General features: G+C 39.8%; 1 protein-coding gene across 3 annotated transcripts in view; it reads right to left on the reverse strand.

Annotated features, from left to right (window-relative positions):
- Nucleotides 1-7,542: 7,542 nt before the first annotated feature.
- Nucleotides 7,543-11,982, reverse strand: part of DOK5 (docking protein 5) — a 193,962-nt gene continuing 189,522 nt past the window's right edge. For all 3 annotated transcript variants that reach the window (XM_072414189.1, XM_072414187.1, XM_072414182.1), the window contains one exon: nt 7,543-11,722. The gene's annotated coding sequence lies outside the window, so the exon portion shown is untranslated. The remainder of the gene's footprint in view (nt 11,723-11,982) is intronic.

Here is an 11,982-nt window from a genome sequence, read left to right on the forward strand (position 1 = left end):
CTTCACTTTTCATTTCTCCCAGCCCCCCTTTTTCTCCACCTACCTTTCTCTCTATTTTACTCCTCATCTACCTTTATTCTTCCTCTTTATGCCCTTCTTTTCTCGTATTCTTGTCCCTCCTACTTTTTATCTCTCCTCCTATTCCCCCTTCATTTGTCTTGATCTAGCTCATCCCTTCTTCTTAATATCTCTCTTCCTCCCTCACACTTTTATACTTCACAAGCCTTCCCTTTGCTTTCTACCCCTTGCCCCCTTTTTTACCCCCACCTTCCCCAATCACCCTTCTTGTTCCTCCTCACTCCCATTTTAACATGACATCTTAACCCCTTTTTTTGTCCCTCATTGATGCTGAATTTCCTTCATCACCCTTCTTTTTGACACTTAATGCCTACATCTCTGTTATTACTCCCTACCCCCCTATCTTGTCATTCATCACTCCCCTATTTAGTTTCCCTCTTCATCATACTATCCCCCATCATGTCCTTTCTTTTCCCTCTTAATGTGTTTTCCTTACTTTGCCCTCCTTCTTCTTTTCTCTAATCCCTTTCTTCTCCTACCCTTATCACCTCTCTTATTATACACCCTCCTCCTTGTCTTTCCTCATTCCCCTTCCTCTTATGACCACTCCTTATCCTTCTCCCTACTTCTTCTTTTTCTCACAATAACCTCCCCTCATCATCTTCATCACATTCCCCTTCATACACATCCCCTTCATCCCCTTCACTCCTGATCTCCTTGATCTATTTAAACCACCCCATCCCCATCTTCATTTCATCAACCTTCTATTTGATGTTTCCTCTTCTCCCTCTTTGGCCCCTTTTTCTCCCTTTTCACCCCCCACCTCCTTTATTCTACCTCCTAATCCCCTCTATTTGTTCTGAAGCCATTTGGTCGGCATAACACTAGCATATTGCAGGAAAGAGAACAATCCTCATAATCTCTCTTACCTGCTAGTGTTCTCTAAACTCAGAAAAAGGCCACATAATGTGCATCTAAACCCAAGAACAAACATTTTATATAATACAGATAACAGTTTTTATTTGTAAGGGCTGCATTAGTTTTCTTTTTACAATTTTTTCCACTCTATTTTTTCCTGACGATCCTGTAAATTAAACACTATCTGTCTTAGGGTAACAGCATTCCCCATAATATATTTCTTTTCATCATAGGCTGGTATATAGAGCATCACTTCCTTCCAATCGTTACCTCTAGGACCTCTAAGGGGAGAGGGAACTCCTGTGGATGGATGAGATTCCAGCCTGCATTATGTACTAACCACTAGATGTACCATGCATTATTATCCTAATAAATAACCAAACATACTTCATGTAGAATCCAATGGTTACAGCCGTTATTAATAGTTTATTAAGCTTACCACATTACCCCACGCTAACATCTATAACTAACACATCATTTTACAAATAACCAAGTCATCACTCAGCCACTATGACTCAAGCTCCATTAACCAAACATTTAAACCTCCAATAGACCTCTCAAGGAAGAGACTACAAACCACTTCAATTCTGATTGTGACAAAGCGGGAAGGAAAAAATCTTCTGAGAACCTTCTCCAACTTTGGCTGGCTCTTTTTCCTTTAATAGTTACATAGTGGGTTGAAAAAAGACGTAAGTCTATCAAGTTCAACCACTGGAGATAATAAACATATCCCAGATATAAAACCCTATAGGACATAGTTGGTTCAGAGGAATCAGCAGTCTGTTATCTTTACTTTAAAGCTTTAATCCCCAGTTATATTCCCTGCTTCTAAAAATCCTTCAGCTTTTTCCTAAAGCAATCTTTAGTAGTTGCTGAAACTACTTCCTGAGGGAGCCGATTCCACATTTTTACAGACCTTACAGTGAAGAATCCCTTCCTTATCCAGAGATTAAACTTCATTTCCTCCAGACACAAAGAGTGTGCATTGTGATGATCTTAAAGTGAATATTGGGAAAGAGAGTTTCTGTATGGACCATTTATATAATAATACAGGGTGATCATATCCCCCCTTATACGTCTCTTCTCAAGGGAGAATAGTTTTATTACAAGAAAGTACTTTACTAACTTTAGATATTGCAGCTTGGCATTGCATGCTGTTATTAAGTCTATGATCTACCAGAACCCCCAGATCCGTCTCCATTTCTGACTCCCCCAAATGTATTCCCCCCTGGACAGTATGAAGCATGCATGTTGTTAGCGCCCAAGTGCAAAACTTTACATTTATCTATATTAAATGTCGTTTGCCACTTGGCTGCCCAATCTAACAGTACATCCAGGTCTGCTTGTAGATTATAGACATCCTGTATGGACTTAATTCCTTGTTATTCTATAGATGACTGCAGCATGTAAAGTTTAAGGACTTCACTCCAAGACCATTCATTGGATGAATTGCAAGGTAACTTACCCGTTTTAGATATAAGGGCAATGGGGGATAAATAGAGAGAAAGACAAGAGAGTTCAGTAATAGTACCCCCTTTTTGCTGGTATAACCCCATGTTGGAAGCTGTGAAATTATGGTCTCCCGGGTCATTCCTGAAACAGCCCTGATAACAATCATATGTGCCTCAGACTGTACAGCCAGGCAGTGAACATTTTCAGAGAATATATATGGCAGGCTCACTTTCTGAATTGTTGGCTGCTTTATTCTTGCAATGAGGAGCGTCCGCAGCTCCTCATCCCTCCCTGCATTTCCACTTGCACAGTTATGTCGTTAATTGAAAGCATAACGCTTCCTACATCTACAACATATTTCCTTTGTAACATGTTTGCAGAAAAGTACTGTAAACAACACCATTAGATCTGACATTTTTTTCCCTACAACAACATATGCTCCTTTTAGCGAAGAATTGTGCGGCGGACTTGGCAGACAAATCAGCCAACTGTTCTCAGACGCGGTCGACTGAGTCTGTTATCTAAACACAAACCAATACAGCAAGCAAAAAGAAAGGACAGGCCTGCGATTTGTGATAAACGTGTGACGGGGAGAATGCTCTCTGGACCGCTTGTGTTAGAACCTGTGTGATTGCCGTACAGCATTTTTCCCCCGGATATATTGAAATATTTTATGGTCAGTAATTGGTTTATAGGGTCAGTCCATCCAAAACTCATATGTGTTTAGTGGATTATTCTCCCGCCAGCATTTTCCTCTCTTAAGCTTCAAAACATAGCTGCATCAGCATTTTGGTTGGTTTTATACAGCTAACTGGGTCTTCTTTATCTTTGTTCTTTATTCTCAAAGCAATCTTTTCATTCTTGATTATGTTGGGTCGGGTAAAAGCCTCAATGGCCCATAGTGGATTTTTCCCATAATTCCCTGTCCTGGAGAGGAAATCTCGTCAGAATTGAGGATAATAACTTTTTAAACATTAATCAACAAGTCCAAGTGACTGAACTGGTCACCAGGACCACTGTGTGTAAATCTCTCTAATAGGGACTGTAACAGAGAAGATCCAACCCCTACCAGCTTTAGCATTGGGTAAACCTCAAAGCCGAACCTAATATTTGCTATCAGGCAGGGTTTTATTGCAAAAAGCTAAAGCCAAAGACCCTTCTGCACTAAAACATTCTCACCTGCTTGATCGATCCCTATAACTATTGTTAATTGAGATACCCAGCACACCCAGACTTCTTCTGGCTGCCAGGAATTAGTGACCTTGTGGACTTAAGTCATCCTGACCCAGCCAACCAGGATGGCCAAAGATCGAAATGAGAAGAAATTGGTGGTGCCCATGATGGAACGGGGACAGATAAGTATACACATGGTTTAGTTCTGCTATAAAGCTCTCCTCCAGTCTGACCTTTGTTGCTGCATTCTTAGTATCACGTTTTGCCTCCTCCATGTAAAATAAAACATTTTTGTGATTTCGGCATTGTGAGAAATTAGGGTTATCTACCCTTAATCCAGGGTTTGTTTTCCTCACTGGTTGTGATGACCATTTATTGGAGCCATTATTCTAGATTGTCTCTTACTGGTCTTGTCGCAGCCCATTATGATGACATCATCACATTCAGTGCAGGATCTGTGGATACCGCTGGCACTGCACTGTCAGAGTGCGGCTCACATTTTAACATTGGACTGCTAACTGACACCAGGTTTTAGATTAAAATAGGATGTATATCTAATTATTTAGAAATAACAAGCAATAAATCCTTTATCGACTGGGTGGGCAATTTTAATGATATTTGAGATAACTAGAGTTCAGCTTAATTAAATAAAGTGTCAGAATATTCTCAGAGCTAGCAGTACTACTTTTCCAGTGCTGGGCCGGATCTGATAGTTTTGTTCTGTGGCAGTCCATAGTGTACAGAAATGTAGAGCGTGAATAAGGTGCCGGAATCTCCCAATCTTCAGGATTATGTAACAAAGCCCCCAATGTGTGTATGAATAACCATATTGTCATTGTATTGTGCAGAACAGCACCCCGCCTCAAAAAGGATTTACGGCCTTGGAAACTCTTCTCCGTCAATTCGGAATGCGCTAGCTTTTGTTAGTCTCGTTTAAGTATCGTCGCAGGTGTTGTATGGAAATGGATGTGCTGTATTTTCTAGGCTTTTGATGCGTCTAACAACTGTCGGGAGATGCTGAGTAGAAGGAAAAAAAAAATGTTTCTTCATTTAGCTTGGTTTAGATGGAAATGTATTTTTCTAGATTTACAATTTCTTCCATACGCATTTTTCTTTTTATTCTTTCCCCCCCATTGTTTAGAGAGCCGGTCTCCGATGAGGTGAGAATTGTTCCATAGTTTGCTGATATTTACTTTTTGCTATTGTTTAGTGTAAATATGCAGTGATATTTACACAAGGGTGCTTATTTCACTTATAACAATGCAGCTTTTGTTCTGTATAAGTAGAAATATAGAAACTGGAAGTGGCAAATCAAGATCCAGGATGGATTGGCAAGATAGGATCGCCTTGTATCAGCATTATTTTAGGTATTGGTGAGCTAAAAAGGGGGGTTCCACAGACAATATTCTTTTTCTACATTTGTTTTATACATAACAGAAGCAAGGGTCAACGTGGTGAGTAGGGATTGTCTAGGACAGAGGCATTTTTAAATAGAATTCATTCCCACCCCTTAGGCAGATATGGCCAATATTGTATCTTCTGTATTCTGTCTAGTCACATAGGACACCATTTCTATACTCATACCATACTCCATCAGACATGGCTCCCTCCTATTATAATGTCCCTTCAAGAAGGTTCTAAACTCAAGCTTAAGGAAGATACTGGGGAAGATTTGCTAATTGTTTTATTATAGACAGCATAAAGCAATGAAACAGATCTGATATAAAAACCCTTCTTATTTCATAAATTTTCATCAGCATTAGGCAACACTGAAACAGAATAAAACCTGACCCTTAGTTGGCTAAGCTGTGCATCTACTAGAACTAATAACTTCCTCATATTTGCCTCTTCCTCTCCTCTAAGATTGTATTTTAATTATTATTTTTATACTTAACTTTTCCAGGTGTCTTCTTACCAGCCATGTGATAGCTGGGGTTCCTTTTATCACTTCATAAAGTGCTGGGTTGTCCCCATTGATGTAGAAAGTGGAAGGTAATGGTGCAATCATCACCTGCCTACCTGAGAGGGACCTTTGTCCTCCCCATGTGAATAAGTCAAGGATTTCCTTCAATCACAGGAAATGGACAAATAATTCTGGAATCAAGCTGCATTTTCTGAAGTGTCACTAGGTCACCAAGACAAACAAACATTCCCAAAGTTGGGCTTTAACTTATTGAGCTACTAAGTGTCAAATTAGTTTTTTATTTTTCAGCTTAGACTGTAACAAAACTAAAATCTAACAGATGGTTTGCTAATTGTTGTATAGAACGATTGTATTAAATTGACACCTGCGTTCGTTGGCAACTTGTTACATCTCCCTCCCTGAGTGTTGTAAGGATACATACATACATGCAGGGGATATATTATATCCTACCATGACTTTATTCTGCAGATTACAAACAGCCCACCAGATATTAATCAATATACTCTGATAATTATATCTGAAGGATAGAGAGATATCACATCCTGCAAACTTATGTGTAAGTCACAATGTGGACTGAAGACAAACCTAGTGCCTGGTGAGGGCGCCGTCTATGCTGCCGCCATGTTATGTACTCTTGGCTTGTATTAGATTTGTGTCAGTATGTGACATTACGGTAATTTATTTTATGTTTTGCTGTGCCTGGATAGTCAGTGATTTCCACATTATATGTGGTTCCCTGAGGGATTATTAGACCAGGAATAAGCCACAGATTTTGAAACTGATTGTGTGGCTTCATCTGGATCTTATATTATCCTAAATATATATCTGCTTGTGGATCCGTGGACAATCTGTGATCTTTTGTGACATGACTATTTCTATCTTCAGTGGGTTGTATAACAATTGTGCGTTGTGCCTCGGAAAGGTGAAACATTGGTCAGGATTCTCACTGGGCTTATTATTATATTTGTAATCTAATATAACTGCACCTGAGTTAGGAACTTTTGGTTAATACACATCCATAGAATATTTATGGTTCTGTTCTGGATTTTCTAGCAATGCCATGTTGTGTTATAGCTGAATGATGTTGTGGTGGTTTACAGATCACAGTTCAGCCTGTGCAGTGTTTAATCATAAAGTCTCCTTCCCCGTTTGTGATTTTGTTCTGCTTTCCCTGACTCGGCACCAATATTTCGCTTGCCTACAATCCATGACAGTAATGTTTGTCCATTCAGGACCTATTCACACCAATGAGTTACCATAACACACGTTACATGAAGTGTCACCAGTGGTACTGTAGTGCTTTCAGGTAACATGTTGCAATACTGCTGTGCATTGGTGATGCAAGTCATTTTTTTAATGTTTGGGTGCAACTTCAACACATCACACACATTAGTGTGCAGCTGGGCTCCAAGGTTTTCTTTAACCTCTTCTGTTTACCGTGGAATACATTTGATAACTGCAGCAACCAAGACCTTTATTATTTTACCTGTCAGGGAAGTGTAGCCTATATCATGGCTGTACCCCGTGCCACATAACCATTGACCTATGCAATGTGTATTTGTAATAAAAAGTAAAAAGAAGCACCTACTGCTTCACATCCCGCAGTCACACAACAAAATGGCAAATATTACCAAGTATTCTCTCCTCGAAATTCCAATGTTGTAATCATCTTGCTTCTTTCCTAATACAGGAGAATGCAATAAATGGTGGTGTAACATTCTTGCTGCTGGGAACTTCAAGGACTGACCTGCAGAGGAGGAGAACGGGGGAAGTTCTACCAAAAAGTAAGTTTTCTTTATTGCATAAATATTTCCTTCATAAAAATGGCTTCACCTTGTGTACTGCAGTAACATGCATGGTTACCCCAAACATGGCAATGCTTTCAGGATGAATTATTTTAAAAGGATTTTTGGCTTTATCTGGATCAAGTTTGGTTTTCAGTCATTGGCTTTATTTACTTATCCATTTTGTAAAATGATGTATTGCATGGTTCTGTGTACATTGTCATGCTACACATTTAGAATGACATCCCATTGCACATTTATATTTTGTGTCAATCACTTTTATTGAGTTTTCAGTAAAAAATAAACAAACATACATAGCAAACATTATAACATAAAACACAGATATCTTAATTACCCGGACAGCAGTAAATAAGTAAAAACATTAAGTACACAACCTTAACAGAGCATATACTCTGACAATCATAATAGTAAATCGTCAAAGCCCTCATGATCAGAATAAGCTAAATCAACACAAATATGCAAACAATAACTGAAATATTCATAGAGGCACACAACATAAACAATGCTCTAACAAGTTTCAGCCGCTTATATTAATATATATTTATATAAATATCTTTTAACACAGAACAATAATAATAGAACAAAACAAAAACAAAAACAATGCAGCCCAGGGGGGGAGGGTTGGGAAGGGAGGGGAAAGAGAGAATATACCCCACACGAGGTTGGAGGAAACATAAAAAGACCCTCAATACAAAGAAAGCACCCTAATATATGTACAGGCCCATTAGGATAAGTACAGCCGGAGTCGAGGAGATTCTTTAAACCAATCCCATGTGGACCAAACTATTTTAAATTGTTCCATTCTGTCATCATCTTCTGCCACCAGCATTTCCATATGGCGGATTTTTTCGAGTTCGGATACCCAGTCCGCTATAGAGGGAGCAACAGGTTGCCTCCACAATCTCGGAATAAGGACCCTAGCTGCGGTAAGAAAATGACGCAGGGCACCTCTTTTAATACTTTTAAGCGAGCCCGGGATCATAGATAAAAGAGCCACATTAGGGGTGTTGGGTACGGTAGACAATAACTGCCTGTACGAAAGCCAGGATAGCAACTTACTTCTGTAGGGAGGATAAAGGGGGGACTCGCCCGTTATGAACTATGTCCTTAAGGTGGCGGTGTTCGGAGGCGTTCGGAGGCGGAGGCGGTGTTCGGAGGCGGACCAAGATAAAAATTTGGCGGCCCTCTGTGCCGGTGGAAATGCTGGGTTATCGAACAGTGGTGTCATGGGCCCCGGACTTGAAGACAATTTGCCCGATCTAAGGATAATATCCCAAATACGTAATAAATCCATAGTAAGCGGAGGTATGGGGGATGTCAGCCGTAGTAACGACCGGTCTACCCATGGCAAAGACCGGAGACTCACCGGAGACAAAAATTCTTCCATCAGCACCCATTCCTTTAACTCCCAGCTGTGAAACCAGTCTGTCAGGTGCACTAAAACCGATGCCCTATAGTAGGAAGCAATATCAGGGGCCCCCACCCCTCCTCTACATTTGGGTTTAACCAATATGCCAAATGCCAATCCGGGGGCGCTTCTTATGCCAAAGGAATAAATGAGCTGCTTTTACATGTATATAAACACAAAACATTTTTTTGTTTAAATTAGATGGTAGAGAATGGTTGTCACATTGAAAAAATTTACTTTTAATTCCCGACTTGCAAACACAGCAGAAAATAAGAAGAGATCTTGAAAAGTGGGAAAGTTTGTTTGGTTATCATTAAAACGGGTTTCCCCATTGAAAGACTTGATCCACTTAGTTGCCTGGAATGATTGATGTATTCATTTGGGATTTGGTGTGTACCAATGACCCTTACTTTCATTTTGTTATCCACCATGTTGTATCACTAACTATGAATTGTACTATAGCAGTAACTGACAAATTAGCAGTGAGGTGAGCTGGGTGCAGTATCGGAGAGTCACCTCCTGTAACTCAGACATGTTTGATTTCCCATCTTTATTATTTTAGGAGACATTGGTCATATTACCATTACATGGTGAATCTTCCCAGGAGAACTAAACAACAATCTAAGAACTAAGAAGTTTTACACTCTATATGAAGATAAAGTTTTAGCTGTGCATGAATTTTAGCCTCAGACGTCTTAGGGTATGGAAGGGGGATTTAAAGTTTTATCCCACCACAAACTGACACTCTGGATGGACATCACATGCGTTCCCCAGGTTAGGTTGTTGTTGGAACAAATCAAAAGCCAATCCATCGCCTTATAAACATAGAACAGAACTCATCCCGCTGGATTCCTCTCCTGTGGCTGTGACTATGATGAACAGACCCCACACTGCTCCATTCATCAGTATACAGATGCTGGAATTAGGAAGTATCCCTCACTCTGTTCGGGCATTAAAAACTCCATTGTGTTCCAAGCTAATGAGCCAAATCTATCATCTTCGGCATCACTGAAATGTTTCTTCATGTATAAGGAACCAGTCAGCAGGGATTCCAAACACCAGACAATTTGTCCACATTATTGATTTATTCAGCCTGGTTTGAGTTATGTCATGTGACTGAAACTTTATACATGGATACAGTCCAATATTAAATTACATCTGAAGACAAAACTTTGTCCAGCTTTGGATGGACTATTGAATGGTTTAAACCCTTGCCAAAGATTCCTCTTCACTTCCTGCTGGTGTAGAGAGAACAGGAGGTATAAGTAGCTCACACCAAAGTAAGGAATTTTCCACAACCCCTCAGATGTTATTGTAGCAGGTGTCCCCGTCGGATGATTTCCCCTCTCTTTTTGACATGGCTCAAAGGGACGTTATAAAGATGGCAAATGGAGTATTAGCAGGAAAAATGCTTTTACTCATGCTATTTGTTACTTATACAAAATTTGTCAGTTTACCCCATTTCTCAAAGTGGTAATACCTGAAAAAAATTCCACATTTTAGCATACGGAGAACAATGAATATATTGATCAATTACTAATTATTATTATTGTACAAACACTGCTCCTCCTTTAAATCTGGTGTGTTTGACACTTTTTCATAAATAGACCCCAAAATGGTAAATGTCTCATCGCTGTCTGTACAGGACACAACGGTCACCGGAACCAATAAAAGAGAGGACGAATCTCCCCAGCAGGGATGGAGCCATGAATGAAGACAGATTGCCATGCTGTGAATGAATGCACTGATAGATGACATTCCCTGGATGAAAATTCTGAGGTATGGCCATACTTAGTAATTTTCCTCTAGTCACACCTTTCATTTAATGTGTGAGTTTAGCACTATAAAAGTTCCATAGTTTTCCAGATTTGGGTTGCTGAGAAAGTGCCATTACACTTGTGGATAAACTTTTTTAATACCTTTGTGCCTGGGGCCCCTCTAAACTCCATGTTAAATATCTACAACTCCGATAATCTCCTGGGTCTGCCACATGTGCTAAAATAGCAAATGTTATTATAATGTGTGATCTTTAATATTCATTGGGTGGAAGTGCTGCATGTTATATGAAGGAATTAACACCTGACTAACCAAGGGGAAATGGGGGAAATATATAGGTGGGTACGGAACCACATATGTTCTGCTGAATGATGACCCTATAGTGAGGGTTTCCACCTCCATATATAACAAATCCACTTGCCTATTGCTTCCTCAACCATCTTATTTTTTTTTTTTTGCACAAGTAATTCTGTGATGGTGGTTCCACTTTGTTCAGCCTCACGGTAACACATCGGTCATTGATGCACTTGGTGGTCATTGGAAAGACGGGAAAGCTGATCATAATGTGGTCACGGGTGCTTTGGGTGGTATTTGTCCTTTGAGTATTAGGGATCACCGGGATGCAGGACGAGGATACGAGTACATCAAGGCATGATATGGGGCTTCTCTATGGATCAGTCACAGTTTTTTTAAGCTATCCAGAAACATAAATACAACATGAGATATGGTATTGGTATTAGGCCTTGTCACTGTGTGTGGAGTCGCTGCACCATCCATACTTTACCAAGATGCCAAGCTGCAAATTGTCTGATAATGATAAAACTCTTTGCCTTGAAATTTCCCAAATATTCCCATCCAGTTATCTGGAGCAACTTTCTATGACTTTTTTAATTTGGATTTTGCACATTGCTATTTCATGCAGCTTTAATGAACCTTAATATTTGTCCTGAACAAGTCCCTTCTACAGACTTTGTTATTTATTATTGAATCCAAAGTTTTTTAAGCTACATGAATTTCCTTTTCATGCTCGCCATATCTGCCGGTGGCCATACTTCAGAGCACTTTGCCTTTATTTTTTTGAGCTCTGCTTAAATCTGTAACTGGATGATGTGTGTTGTTATCTCCTGGGGACTGCAATCCGTAAACACGTTTCAGACCTCCAGGTCCAGGAGCTCTCTCTTATGATCCATGTCTCTCTTCTCACGCTGTGAGATGCCTACGGCCCCGGTGTCTCTGTTATTTGGAAAACTAAAAAATAAAGAAAATAAAAGCCATCAGTGCTTTTGCTCTCAGGTTCTGGTCAGTCACATGCTCTGTAAGTATTTTATCTGGAGAAAAGTGAGCGCTAAGTACGCCTTATTCTTTTATTTTATCACCTTTTGGTTGAGGCGTTTCAGAAAGGGAGGTTTTCTTGTCTGGATAGAAAAATATCTGCATTAAAGTCTATGGTTTGTTTGTTTTATAGGTGGGGCAGATGTGGAAGGGATAGATCCCCTTTTAGTTTGTTA

The sequence above is a fragment of the Pyxicephalus adspersus genome, chromosome 6 (genome assembly GCF_032062135.1).
Source record: "Pyxicephalus adspersus chromosome 6, UCB_Pads_2.0, whole genome shotgun sequence".
Taxonomy (NCBI): domain Eukaryota; kingdom Metazoa; phylum Chordata; class Amphibia; order Anura; family Pyxicephalidae; genus Pyxicephalus; species Pyxicephalus adspersus.